The sequence below is a fragment of the Phalacrocorax aristotelis genome, chromosome 7 (assembly GCF_949628215.1).
Source record: "Phalacrocorax aristotelis chromosome 7, bGulAri2.1, whole genome shotgun sequence".
NCBI classification, from domain to species: domain Eukaryota; kingdom Metazoa; phylum Chordata; class Aves; order Suliformes; family Phalacrocoracidae; genus Phalacrocorax; species Phalacrocorax aristotelis.
Genome location: NC_134282.1, coordinates 27,851,555 through 27,864,298, shown reverse-complemented (window position 1 = coordinate 27,864,298; position 12,744 = coordinate 27,851,555). Strand labels below are relative to the sequence as shown.

The 12,744-nt window shown below is 68.7% G+C and overlaps 17 non-coding genes across 17 annotated transcripts; all 17 read right to left on the bottom strand.

Moving 5' to 3' along the window:
- Positions 1 to 442: 442 nt before the first annotated feature.
- Positions 443 to 561, bottom strand: LOC142060665 (5S ribosomal RNA). The gene has a single exon (XR_012661884.1). It is a non-coding gene; the product is annotated as a 5S ribosomal RNA (ribosomal RNA).
- Positions 562 to 1,172: 611 nt separating this feature from the next.
- Positions 1,173 to 1,291, bottom strand: LOC142060664 (5S ribosomal RNA). Its single transcript, XR_012661883.1, has one exon. It is a non-coding gene; the product is annotated as a 5S ribosomal RNA (ribosomal RNA).
- A 611-nt stretch (positions 1,292 to 1,902) lies between these two features.
- Positions 1,903 to 2,021, bottom strand: LOC142060663 (5S ribosomal RNA). Its single transcript, XR_012661882.1, has one exon. It is a non-coding gene; the product is annotated as a 5S ribosomal RNA (ribosomal RNA).
- Positions 2,022 to 2,635: 614 nt separating this feature from the next.
- LOC142060662 (5S ribosomal RNA) lies at positions 2,636 to 2,754 on the bottom strand. The gene has a single exon (XR_012661881.1). It is a non-coding gene; the product is annotated as a 5S ribosomal RNA (ribosomal RNA).
- A 611-nt stretch (positions 2,755 to 3,365) lies between these two features.
- LOC142060661 (5S ribosomal RNA) lies at positions 3,366 to 3,484 on the bottom strand. The gene has a single exon (XR_012661880.1). It is a non-coding gene; the product is annotated as a 5S ribosomal RNA (ribosomal RNA).
- Positions 3,485 to 4,095: 611 nt separating this feature from the next.
- LOC142060660 (5S ribosomal RNA) lies at positions 4,096 to 4,214 on the bottom strand. The gene has a single exon (XR_012661879.1). It is a non-coding gene; the product is annotated as a 5S ribosomal RNA (ribosomal RNA).
- A 616-nt stretch (positions 4,215 to 4,830) lies between these two features.
- LOC142060659 (5S ribosomal RNA) lies at positions 4,831 to 4,949 on the bottom strand. Its single transcript, XR_012661878.1, has one exon. It is a non-coding gene; the product is annotated as a 5S ribosomal RNA (ribosomal RNA).
- Positions 4,950 to 5,563: 614 nt separating this feature from the next.
- LOC142060658 (5S ribosomal RNA) lies at positions 5,564 to 5,682 on the bottom strand. Its single transcript, XR_012661877.1, has one exon. It is a non-coding gene; the product is annotated as a 5S ribosomal RNA (ribosomal RNA).
- A 615-nt stretch (positions 5,683 to 6,297) lies between these two features.
- Positions 6,298 to 6,416, bottom strand: LOC142060657 (5S ribosomal RNA). Its single transcript, XR_012661876.1, has one exon. It is a non-coding gene; the product is annotated as a 5S ribosomal RNA (ribosomal RNA).
- Positions 6,417 to 7,026: 610 nt separating this feature from the next.
- LOC142060655 (5S ribosomal RNA) lies at positions 7,027 to 7,145 on the bottom strand. The gene has a single exon (XR_012661874.1). It is a non-coding gene; the product is annotated as a 5S ribosomal RNA (ribosomal RNA).
- A 611-nt stretch (positions 7,146 to 7,756) lies between these two features.
- On the bottom strand, positions 7,757 to 7,874 carry LOC142060605 (5S ribosomal RNA). The gene has a single exon (XR_012661825.1). It is a non-coding gene; the product is annotated as a 5S ribosomal RNA (ribosomal RNA).
- A 611-nt stretch (positions 7,875 to 8,485) lies between these two features.
- On the bottom strand, positions 8,486 to 8,604 carry LOC142060654 (5S ribosomal RNA). Its single transcript, XR_012661873.1, has one exon. It is a non-coding gene; the product is annotated as a 5S ribosomal RNA (ribosomal RNA).
- A 611-nt stretch (positions 8,605 to 9,215) lies between these two features.
- Positions 9,216 to 9,334, bottom strand: LOC142060604 (5S ribosomal RNA). The gene has a single exon (XR_012661824.1). It is a non-coding gene; the product is annotated as a 5S ribosomal RNA (ribosomal RNA).
- A 614-nt stretch (positions 9,335 to 9,948) lies between these two features.
- Positions 9,949 to 10,067, bottom strand: LOC142060653 (5S ribosomal RNA). Its single transcript, XR_012661872.1, has one exon. It is a non-coding gene; the product is annotated as a 5S ribosomal RNA (ribosomal RNA).
- Positions 10,068 to 10,684: 617 nt separating this feature from the next.
- On the bottom strand, positions 10,685 to 10,803 carry LOC142060652 (5S ribosomal RNA). The gene has a single exon (XR_012661871.1). It is a non-coding gene; the product is annotated as a 5S ribosomal RNA (ribosomal RNA).
- A 610-nt stretch (positions 10,804 to 11,413) lies between these two features.
- Positions 11,414 to 11,532, bottom strand: LOC142060651 (5S ribosomal RNA). Its single transcript, XR_012661870.1, has one exon. It is a non-coding gene; the product is annotated as a 5S ribosomal RNA (ribosomal RNA).
- Positions 11,533 to 12,143: 611 nt separating this feature from the next.
- Positions 12,144 to 12,262, bottom strand: LOC142060650 (5S ribosomal RNA). The gene has a single exon (XR_012661869.1). It is a non-coding gene; the product is annotated as a 5S ribosomal RNA (ribosomal RNA).
- Between the last annotated feature and the right edge of the window lie 482 nt (positions 12,263 to 12,744).

Below are 12,744 nucleotides of genomic sequence, written 5' to 3'. Positions count from 1 at the left end.
TCGCACACGCACACGGCCCTACACAACACCCCACACGCAACTCTACCGCTGCAACGCGCACCGTCAACAAAGACACCCTCCACCACCCTGACCACCCTCTGCCAACACCGCCCCCTACAACACACCCTCTCCTCTCTACCCACAGCCACCACGAGCACATGGGCGCCGGCTCCTGCCGCCCACCCCGCAACACCCACCTGACTCTCGCACCACCCCGACCCACGCCGGCGCCTCTCTCGCACCAGCGACACCACGCTCCCGCCCCGCGCTGCAGCCGCACCACACCACCACGGGGGCGGCTGCCGGCCAAACCCCACGCACACCCGCCCCAACACAGCCTCCCACGGCAGGACCCGCGCGCACCCGCCACGCGCCCCTGCGCGCCCGCCACAGCCCACCAAGAAAACGCGGGCTGCCCCGGCGCCTCCCGTCAAAGGGCAAAAGCCTACAGCACCCGGTATTCCCAGGCGGTCTCCCATCCAAGTACTAACCGGGCCCGACCCTGCTTAGCTTCCGAGATCAGACGAGATCGGGCGTTCTCAGGGTGGTATGGCCGTAGGCACCCCCTCTGCCGCCAGCAGCCCTCTCCTGCAACGGGCAGCGCCCTCCCACAACGCCCTACACGCGCGCGATACACCGCGACGACGGGTGACCGACAACGTGCGAGCACCCACGCGCGCCCCGATGCCCAAACCCAAACACACAACACGACTCCTGCACGTCCGAGCTCTCGCACACGCACACGGCCCTACACAACACCCCACACGCAACTCTACCGCTGCAACGCGCACCGTCAACAAAGACACCCTCCACCACCCTGACCACCCTCTGCCAACACCGCCCCCTACAACACACCCTCTCCTCTCTACCCACAGCCACCACGAGCACATGGGCGCCGGCTCCTGCCGCCCACCCCGCAACACCCACCTGACTCTCGCACCACCCTGACCCACGCCGGCGCCTCTCTCGCACCAGCGACACCACGCTCCCGCCCCGCGCTGCAGCCGCACCACACCACCACGGGGGCGGCTGCCGGCCAAACCCCACGCACACCCGCCCCAACACAGCCTCCCACGGCAGGACCCGCGCGCACCCGCCACGCGCCCCTGCGCGCCCGCCACAGCCCACCAAGAAAACGCGGGCTGCCCCGGCGCCTCCCGTCAAAGGGCAAAAGCCTACAGCACCCGGTATTCCCAGGCGGTCTCCCATCCAAGTACTAACCGGGCCCGACCCTGCTTAGCTTCCGAGATCAGACGAGATCGGGCGTTCTCAGGGTGGTATGGCCGTAGGCACCCCCTCTGCCGCCAGCAGCCCTCTCCTGCAACGGGCAGCGCCCTCCCACAACGCCCTACGCGCGCGCGATACACCGCGACGACGGGTGACCGACAACGTGTGAGCACCCACGCGCGCCCCGATGCCCAAACCCAAACACACAACACGACTCCTGCACGTCCGAGCTCTCGCACACGCACACGGCCCTACACAACACCCCACACGCAACTCTACCGCTGCAACGCGCACCGTCAACAAAGACACCCTCCACCACCCTGACCACCCTCTGCCAACACCGCCCCCTACAACACACCCTCTCCTCTCTACCCACAGCCACCACGAGCACATGGGCGCCGGCTCCTGCCGCCCACCCCGCAACACCCACCTGACTCTCGCACCACCCTGACCCACGCCGGCGCCTCTCTCGCACCAGCGACACCACGCTCCCGCCCCGCGCTGCAGCCGCACCACACCACCACGGGGGCGGCTGCCGGCCAAACCCCACGCACACCCGCCCCAACACAGCCTCCCACGGCAGGACCCGCGTGCACCCGCCACGCGCCCCTGCGCGCCCGCCACAGCCCACCAAGAAAACGCGGGCTGCCCCGGCGCCTCCCGTCAAAGGGCAAAAGCCTACAGCACCCGGTATTCCCAGGCGGTCTCCCATCCAAGTACTAACCGGGCCCGACCCTGCTTAGCTTCCGAGATCAGACGAGATCGGGCGTTCTCAGGGTGGTATGGCCGTAGGCACCCCCTCTGCCGCCAGCAGCCCTCTCCTGCAACGGGCAGCGCCCTCCCACAACGCCCTACACGCGCGCGCTACATACACCGCGACGACGGGTGACCGACAACGTGCGAGCGCCCACGCGCGCCCCGATGCCCAAACCCAAACACACAACACGACTCCTGCACGTCCGAGCTCTCGCACACGCACACGGCCCTACACAACACCCCACACGCAACTCTACTGCTGCAACGCGCACCGTCAACAAAGACACCCTCCACCACCCTGACCACCCTCTGCCAACACCGCCCCCTACAACACACCCTCTCCTCTCTACCCACAGCCACCACGAGCACATGGGCGCCGGCTCCTGCCGCCCACCCCGCAACACCCACCTGACTCTCGCACCACCCTGACCCACGCCGGCGCCTCTCTCGCACCAGCGACACCACGCTCCCGCCCCGCGCTGCAGCCGCACCACACCACCACGGGGGCGGCTGCCGGCCAAACCCCACGCACACCCGCCCCACACAGCCTCCCACGGCAGGACCCGCGCGCACCCGCCACGCGCCCCTGCACGCCCGCCACAGCCCACCAAGAAAACGCGGGCTGCCCCGGCGCCTCCCGTCAAAGGGCAAAAGCCTACAGCACCCGGTATTCCCAGGCGGTCTCCCATCCAAGTACTAACCGGGCCCGACCCTGCTTAGCTTCCGAGATCAGACGAGATCGGGCGTTCTCAGGGTGGTATGGCCGTAGGCACCCCCTCTGCCGCCAGCAGCCCTCTCCTGCAACGGGCAGCGCCCTCCCACAACGCCCTACACGCGCGCGATACACCGCGACGACGGGTGACCGACAACGTGCGAGCACCCACGCGCGCCCCGATGCCCAAACCCAAACACACAACACGACTCCTGCACGTCCGAGCTCTCGCACACGCACACGGCCCTACACAACACCCCACACGCAACTCTACCGCTGCAACGCGCACCGTCAACAAAGACACCCTCCACCACCCTGACCACCCTCTGCCAACACCGCCCCCTACAACACACCCTCTCCTCTCTACCCACAGCCACCACGAGCACATGGGCGCCGGCTCCTGCCGCCCACCCCGCAACACCCACCTGACTCTCGCACCACCCTGACCCACGCCGGCGCCTCTCTCGCACCAGCGACACCACGCTCCCGCCCCGCGCTGCAGCCGCACCACACCACCACGGGGGCGGCTGCCGGCCAAACCCCACGCACACCCGCCCCCACACAGCCTCCCACGGCAGGACCCGCGCGCACCCGCCACGCGCCCCTGCGCGCCCGCCACAGCCCACCAAGAAAACGCGGGCTGCCCCGGCGCCTCCCGTCAAAGGGCAAAAGCCTACAGCACCCGGTATTCCCAGGCGGTCTCCCATCCAAGTACTAACCGGGCCCGACCCTGCTTAGCTTCCGAGATCAGACGAGATCGGGCGTTCTCAGGGTGGTATGGCCGTAGGCACCCCCTCTGCCGCCAGCAGCCCTCTCCTGCAACGGGCAGCGCCCTCCCACAACGCCCTACACGCGCGTGCTGCACCGCGACTACGGGTGACCGACAACGTGCGAGCACCCACGCGCGCCCCGATGCCCAAACCCAAACACACAACACGACTCCTGCACGTCCGAGCTCTCGCACACGCACACGGCCCTACACAACACCCCACACGCAACTCTACCGCTGCAACGCGCACCGTCAACAAAGACACCCTCCACCACCCTGACCACCCTCTGCCAACACCGCCCCCTACAACACACCCTCTCCTCTCTACCCACAGCCACCACGAGCACATGGGCGCCGGCTCCTGCCGCCCACCCCGCAACACCCACCTGACTCTCGCACCACCCTGACCCACGCCGGCGCCTCTCTCGCACCAGCGACACCACGCTCCCGCCCCGCGCTGCAGCCGCACCACACCACCACGGGGGCGGCTGCCGGCCAAACCCCACGCACACCCGCCCCAACACAGCCTCCCACGGCAGGACCCGCGCGCACCCGCCACGCGCCCCTGCGCGCCCGCCACAGCCCACCAAGAAAACGCGGGCTGCCCCGGCGCCTCCCGTCAAAGGGCAAAAGCCTACAGCACCCGGTATTCCCAGGCGGTCTCCCATCCAAGTACTAACCGGGCCCGACCCTGCTTAGCTTCCGAGATCAGACGAGATCGGGCGTTCTCAGGGTGGTATGGCCGTAGGCACCCCCTCTGCCGCCAGCAGCCCTCTCCTGCAACGGGCAGCGCCCTCCCACAACGCCCTACACGCGCGCGCTACATACACCGCGACGACGGGTGACCGACAACGTGCGAGCGCCCACGCGCGCCCCGATGCCCAAACCCAAACACACAACACGACTCCTGCACGTCCGAGCTCTCGCACACGCACACGGCCCTACACAACACCCCACACGCAACTCTACCGCTGCAACGCGCACCGTCAACAAAGACACCCTCCACCACCCTGACCACCCTCTGCCAACACCGCCCCCTACAACACACCCTCTCCTCTCTACCCACAGCCACCACGAGCACATGGGCGCCGGCTCCTGCCGCCCACCCCGCAACACCCACCTGACTCTCGCACTACCCCGACCCACGCCGGCGCCTCTCTCGCACCAGCGACACCACACTCCCGCCCCGCGCTGCAGCCGCACCACACCACCACGGGGGCGGCTGCCGGCCAAACCCCACGCACACCCGCCCCAACACAGCCTCCCACGGCAGGACCCGCGCGCACCCGCCACGCGCCCCTGCGCGCCCGCCCACAGCCCACCAAGAAAACGCGGGCTGCCCCGGCGCCTCCCGTCAAAGGGCAAAAGCCTACAGCACCCGGTATTCCCAGGCGGTCTCCCATCCAAGTACTAACCGGGCCCGACCCTGCTTAGCTTCCGAGATCAGACGAGATCGGGCGTTCTCAGGGTGGTATGGCCGTAGGCACCCCCTCTGCCGCCAGCAGCCCTCTCCTGCAACGGGCAGCGCCCTCCCACAACGCCCTACACGCGCGCGCTACATACACCGCGACGACGGGTGACCGACAACGTGCGAGCGCCCACGCGCGCCCCGATGCCCAAACCCAAACACACAACACGACTCCTGCACGTCCGAGCTCTCGCACACGCACACGGCCCTACACAACACCCCACACGCAACTCTACCGCTGCAACGCGCACCGTCAACAAAGACACCCTCCACCACCCTGACCACCCTCTGCCAACACCGCCCCCTACAACACACCCTCTCCTCTCTACCCACAGCCACCACGAGCACATGGGCGCCGGCTCCTGCCGCCCACCCCGCAACACCCACCTGACTCTCGCACCACCCTGACCCACGCCGGCGCCTCTCTCGCACCAGCGACACCACGCTCCCGCCCGCGCTGCAGCCGCACCACACCACCACGGGGGCGGCTGCCGGCCAAACCCCACGCACACCCGCCCCAACACAGCCTCCCACGGCAGGACCCGCGCGCACCCGCCACGTGCCCCTGCGCGCCCGCCACAGCCCACCAAGAAAACGCGGGCTGCCCCGGCGCCTCCCGTCAAAGGGCAAAAGCCTACAGCACCCGGTATTCCCAGGCGGTCTCCCATCCAAGTACTAACCGGGCCCGACCCTGCTTAGCTTCCGAGATCAGACGAGATCGGGCGTTCTCAGGGTGGTATGGCCGTAGGCACCCCCTCTGCCGCCAGCAGCCCTCTCCTGCAACGGGCAGCGCCCTCCCACAACGCCCTACACGCGCACGCTACATACACCGCGACGACGGGTGACCGACAACGTGCGAGCGCCCACGCGCGCCCCGATGCCCAAACCCAAACACACAACACGACTCCTGCACGTCCGAGCTCTCGCACACGCACACGGCCCTACACAACACCCCACACGCAACTCTACCGCTGCAACGCGCACCGTCAACAAAGACACCCTCCACCACCCTGACCACCCTCTGCCAACACCGCCCCCTACAACACACCCTCTCCTCTCTACCCACAGCCACCACGAGCACATGGGCGCCGGCTCCTGCCGCCCACCCCGCAACACCCACCTGACTCTCGCACCACCCTGACCCACGCCGGCGCCTCTCTCGCACCAGCGACACCACGCTCCCGCCCCGCGCTGCAGCCGCACCACACCACCACGGGGGCGGCTGCCGGCCAAACCCCACGCACACCCGCCCCAACACAGCCTCCCACGGCAGGACCCGCGCGCACCCGCCACGCGCCCCTGCGCGCCCGCCACAGCCCACCAAGAAAACGCGGGCTGCCCCGGCGCCTCCCGTCAAAGGGCAAAAGCCTACAGCACCCGGTATTCCCAGGCGGTCTCCCATCCAAGTACTAACCGGGCCCGACCCTGCTTAGCTTCCGAGATCAGACGAGATCGGGCGTTCTCAGGGTGGTATGGCCGTAGGCACCCCCTCTGCCGCCAGCAGCCCTCTCCTGCAACGGGCAGCGCCCTCCCACAACGCCCTACGCGCGCGCGATACACCGCGACGACGGGTGACCGACAACGTGTGAGCACCCACGCGCGCCCCGATGCCCAAACCCAAACACACAACACGACTCCTGCACGTCCGAGCTCTCGCACACGCACACGGCCCTACACAACACCCCACACGCAACTCTACCGCTGCAACGCGCACCGTCAACAAAGACACCCTCCACCACCCTGACCACCCTCTGCCAACACCGCCCCCTACAACACACCCTCTCCTCTCTACCCACAGCCACCACGAGCACATGGGCGCCGGCTCCTGCCGCCCACCCCGCAACACCCACCTGACTCTCGCACCACCCTGACCCACGCCGGCGCCTCTCTCGCACCAGCGACACCACGCTCCCGCCCCGCGCTGCAGCCGCACCACACCACCACGGGGGCGGCTGCCGGCCAAACCCCACGCACACCCGCCCCAACACAGCCTCCCACGGCAGGACCCGCGCGCACCCGCCACGCGCCCCTGCACGCCCGCCACAGCCCACCAAGAAAACGCGGGCTGCCCGGCGCCTCCCGTCAAAGGGCAAAAGCCTACAGCACCCGGTATTCCCAGGCGGTCTCCCATCCAAGTACTAACCGGGCCCGACCCTGCTTAGCTTCCGAGATCAGACGAGATCGGGCGTTCTCAGGGTGGTATGGCCGTAGGCACCCCCTTTGCTGCCAGCAGCCCTCTCCTGCAACGGGCAGCGCCCTCCCACAACGCCCTACACGCGCGCGATACACCGCGACGACGGGTGACCGACAACGTGCGAGCACTCACGCGCGCCCCGATGCCCAAACCCAAACACACAACACGACTCCTGCACGTCCGAGCTCTCGCACACGCACACGGCCCTACACAACACCCCACACGCAACTCTACCGCTGCAACGCGCACCGTCAACAAAGACACCCTCCACCACCCTGACCACCCTCTGCCAACACCGCCCCCTACAACACACCCTCTCCTCTCTACCCACAGCCACCACGAGCACATGGGCGCCGGCTCCTGCCGCCCACCCCGCAACACCCACCTGACTCTCGCACCACCCTGACCCACGCCGGCGCCTCTCTCGCACCAGCGACACCACGCTCCCGCCCCGCGCTGCAGCCGCACCACACCACCACGGGGGCGGCTGCCGGCCAAACCCCACGCACACCCGCCCCCACACAGCCTCCCACGGCAGGACCCGCGCGCACCCGCCACGCGCCCCTGCGCGCCCGCCACAGCCCACCAAGAAAACGCGGGCTGCCCCGGCGCCTCCCGTCAAAGGGCAAAAGCCTACAGCACCCGGTATTCCCAGGCGGTCTCCCATCCAAGTACTAACCGGCCCGACCCTGCTTAGCTTCCGAGATCAGACGAGATCGGGCGTTCTCAGGGTGGTATGGCCGTAGGCACCCCCTCTGCCGCCAGCAGCCCTCTCCTGCAACGGGCAGCGCCCTCCCACAACGCCCTACACGCGCGCGATACACCGCGACGACGGGTGACCGACAACGTGCGAGCACCCACGCGCGCCCCGATGCCCAAACCCAAACACACAACACGACTCCTGCACGTCCGAGCTCTCGCACACGCACACGGCCCTACACAACACCCCACACGCAACTCTACCGCTGCAACGCGCACCGTCAACAAAGACACCCTCCACCACCCTGACCACCCTCTGCCAACACCGCCCCCTACAACACACCCTCTCCTCTCTACCCACAGCCACCACGAGCACATGGGCGCCGGCTCCTGCCGCCCACCCCGCAACACCCACCTGACTCTCGCACCACCCTGACCCACGCCGGCGCCTCTCTCGCACCAGCGACACCACGCTCCCGCCCCGCGCTGCAGCCGCACCACACCACCACGGGGGCGGCTGCCGGCCAAACCCCACGCACACCCGCCCCAACACAGCCTCCCACGGCAGGACCCGCGCGCACCCGCCACGCGCCCCTGCGCGCCCGCCACAGCCCACCAAGAAAACGCGGGCTGCCCCGGCGCCTCCCGTCAAAGGGCAAAAGCCTACAGCACCCGGTATTCCCAGGCGGTCTCCCATCCAAGTACTAACCGGGCCCGACCCTGCTTAGCTTCCGAGATCAGACGAGATCGGGCGTTCTCAGGGTGGTATGGCCGTAGGCACCCCCTCTGCCGCCAGCAGCCCTCTCCTGCAACGGGCAGCGCCCTCCCACAACGCCCTACACGCGCGCGATACACCGCGACGACGGGTGACCGACAACGTGCGAGCACCCACGCGCGCCCCGATGCCCAAACCCAAACACACAACACGACTCCTGCACGTCCGAGCTCTCGCACACGCACACGGCCCTACACAACACCCCACACGCAACTCTACCGCTGCAACGCGCACCGTCAACAAAGACACCCTCCACCACCCTGACCACCCTCTGCCAACACCGCCCCCTACAACACACCCTCTCCTCTCTACCCACAGCCACCACGAGCACATGGGCGCCGGCTCCTGCCGCCCACCCCGCAACACCCACCTGACTCTCGCACCACCCTGACCCACGCCGGCGCCTCTCTCGCACCAGCGACACCACGCTCCCGCCCCGCGCTGCAGCCGCACCACACCACCACGGGGGCGGCTGCCGGCCAAACCCCACGCACACCCGCCCCCACACAGCCTCCCACGGCAGGACCCGCGCGCACCCGCCACGCGCCCCTGCGCGCCCGCCACAGCCCACCAAGAAAACGCGGGCTGCCCCGGCGCCTCCCGTCAAAGGGCAAAAGCCTACAGCACCCCGTATTCCCAGGCGGTCTCCCATCCAAGTACTAACCGGGCCCGACCCTGCTTAGCTTCCGAGATCAGACGAGATCGGGCGTTCTCAGGGTGGTATGGCCGTAGGCACCCCCTCTGCCGCCAGCAGCCCTCTCCTGCAACGGGCAGCGCCCTCCCACAACGCCCTACACGCGCGCGCTACATACACCGCGACGACGGGTGACCGACAACGTGCGAGCACCCACGCGCGCCCCGATGCCCAAACCCAAACACACAACACGACTCCTGCACGTCTGAGCTCTCGCACACGCACACGGCCCTACACAACACCCCACACGCAACTCTACCGCTGCAACGCGCACCGTCAACAAAGACACCCTCCACCACCCTGACCACCCTCTGCCAACACCGCCCCCTACAACACACCCTCTCCTCTCTACCCACAGCCACCACGAGCACATGGGCGCCGGCTCCTGCCGCCCACCCCGCAACACCCACCTGACTCTCGCACCACCCTGACCCACGCCGGCGCCTCTCTCGCACCAGCGACACCACGCTCCCGCCCCGCGCTGCAGCCGCACCACACCACCACGGGGGCGGCTGCCGGCCAAACCCCACGCACACCCGCCCCACACAGCCTCCCACGGCAGGACCCGCGCGCACCCGCCACGCGCCCCTGCGCGCCCGCCACAGCCCACCAAGAAAACGCGGGCTGCCCCGGCGCCTCCCGTCACAGGGCAAAAGCCTACAGCACCCGGTATTCCCAGGCGGTCTCCCATCCAAGTACTAACCGGGCCCGACCCTGCTTAGCTTCCGAGATCAGACGAGATCGGGCGTTCTCAGGGTGGTATGGCCGTAGGCACCCCCTCTGCCGCCAGCAGCCCTCTCCTGCAACGGGCAGCGCCCTCCCACAACGCCCTACACGCGCGCGATACACCGCGACGACGGGTGACCGACAACGTGCGAGCACCCACGCGCGCCCCGATGCCCAAACCCAAACACACAACACGACTCCTGCACGTCCGAGCTCTCGCACACGCACACGCACACGGCCCTACACAACACCCCACACGCAACTCTACCGCTGCAACGCGCACCGTCAACAAAGACACCCTCCACCACCCTGACCACCCTCTGCCAACACCGCCCCCTACAACACACCCTCTCCTCTCTACCCACAGCCACCACGAGCACATGGGCGCCGGCTCCTGCCGCCCACCCCGCAACACCCACCTGACTCTCGCACCACCCTGACCCACGCCGGCGCCTCTCTCGCACCAGCGACACCACGCTCCCGCCCCGCGCTGCAGCCGCACCACACCACCACGGGGGCGGCTGCCGGCCAAACCCCACGCACACCCGCCCCCACACAGCCTCCCACGGCAGGACCCGCGCGCACCCGCCACGCGCCCCTGCGCGCCCGCCACAGCCCACCAAGAAAACGCGGGCTGCCCCGGCGCCTCCCGTCAAAGGGCAAAAGCCTACAGCACCCGGTATTCCCAGGCGGTCTCCCATCCAAGTACTAACCGGGCCCGACCCTGCTTAGCTTCCGAGATCAGACGAGATCGGGCGTTCTCAGGGTGGTATGGCCGTAGGCACCCCCTCTGCCGCCAGCAGCCCTCTCCTGCAACGGGCAGCGCCCTCCCACAACGCCCTACACGCGCGCGATACACTGCGACGACGGGTGACCGACAACGTGCGAGCACCCACGCGCGCCCCGATGCCCAAACCCAAACACACAACACGACTCCTGCACGTCCGAGCTCTCGCACACGCACACGGCCCTACACAACACCCCACACGCAACTCTACCGCTGCAACGTGCACCGTCAACAAAGACACCCTCCACCACCCTGACCACCCTCTGCCAACACCGCCCCCTACAACACACCCTCTCCTCTCTACCCACAGCCACCACGAGCACATGGGCGCCGGCTCCTGCCGCCCACCCCGCAACACCCACCTGACTCTCGCACCACCCTGACCCACGCCGGCGCCTCTCTCGCACCAGCGACACCACGCTCCCGCCCCGCGCTGCAGCCGCACCACACCACCACGGGGGCGGCTGCCGGCCAAACCCCACGCACACCCGCCCCACACAGCCTGCCACGGCAGGACCCGCGCGCACCCGCCACGCGCCCCTGCACGCCCGCCACAGCCCACCAAGAAAACGCGGGCTGCCCCGGCGCCTCCCGTCACAGGGCAAAAGCCTACAGCACCCGGTATTCCCAGGCGGTCTCCCATCCAAGTACTAACCGGGCCCGACCCTGCTTAGCTTCCGAGATCAGACGAGATCGGGCGTTCTCAGGGTGGTATGGCCGTAGGCACCCCCTCTGCCGCCAGCAGCCCTCTCCTGCAACGGGCAGCGCCCTCCCACAACGCCCTACACGCGCGCGATACACCGCGACGACGGGTGACCGACAATGTGCGAGCACCCACGCGCGCCCCGATGCCCAAACCCAAACACACAACACGACTCCTGCACGTCCGAGCTCTCGCACACGCACACGGCCCTACACAACACCCCACACGCAACTCTACCGCTGCAACGCGCACCGTCAACAAAGACACCCTCCACCACCCTGACCACCCTCTGCCAACACCGCCCCCTACAACACACCCTCTCCTCTCTACCCACAGCCACCACGAGCACATGGGCGCCGGCTCCTGCCGCCCACCCCGCAACACCCACCTGACTCTCGCACCACCCTGACCCACGCCGGCGCCTCTCTCGCACCAGCGACACCACGCTCCCGCCCCGCGCTGCAGCCGCACCACACCACCACGGGGGCGGCTGCCGGCCAAACCCCACGCACACCCGCCCCCACACAGCCTCCCACGGCAGGACCCGCGCGCACCCGCCACGCGCCCCTGCGCGCCCGCCACAGCCCACCAAGAAAACGCGGGCTGCCCCGGCGCCTCCCGTCAAAGGGCAAAAGCCTACAGCACCCGGTATTCCCAGGCGGTCTCCCATCCAAGTACTAACCGGGCCCGACCCTGCTTAGCTTCCGAGATCAGACGAGATCGGGCGTTCTCAGGGTGGTATGGCCGTAGGCACCCCCTCTGCCGCCAGCAGCCCTCTCCTGCAACGGGCAGCGCCCTCCCACAACGCCCTACACGCGCGCGCTACATACACCGCGACGACGGGTGACCGACAACGTGCGAGCGCCCACGCGCGCCCCGATGCCCAAACCCAAACACACAACACGACTCCTGCACGTCCGAGCTCTCGCACACGCACACGGCCCTACACAACACCCCACACGCAACTCTACCGCTGCAACGCGCACCGTCAACAAAGACACCCTCCACCACCCTGACCACCCTCTGCCAACACCGCCCCCTACAACACACCCTCTCCTCTCTACCCACAGCCACCACGAGCACATGGGCGCCGGCTCCTGCCGCCCACCCCGCAACACCCACCTGACTCTCGCACCACCCTGACCCACGCCGGCGCCTCTCTCGCACCAGCGACACCACGCTCCCGCCCCGCGCTGCAGCCGCACCACACCACCACGGGGGCGGCTGCCGGCCA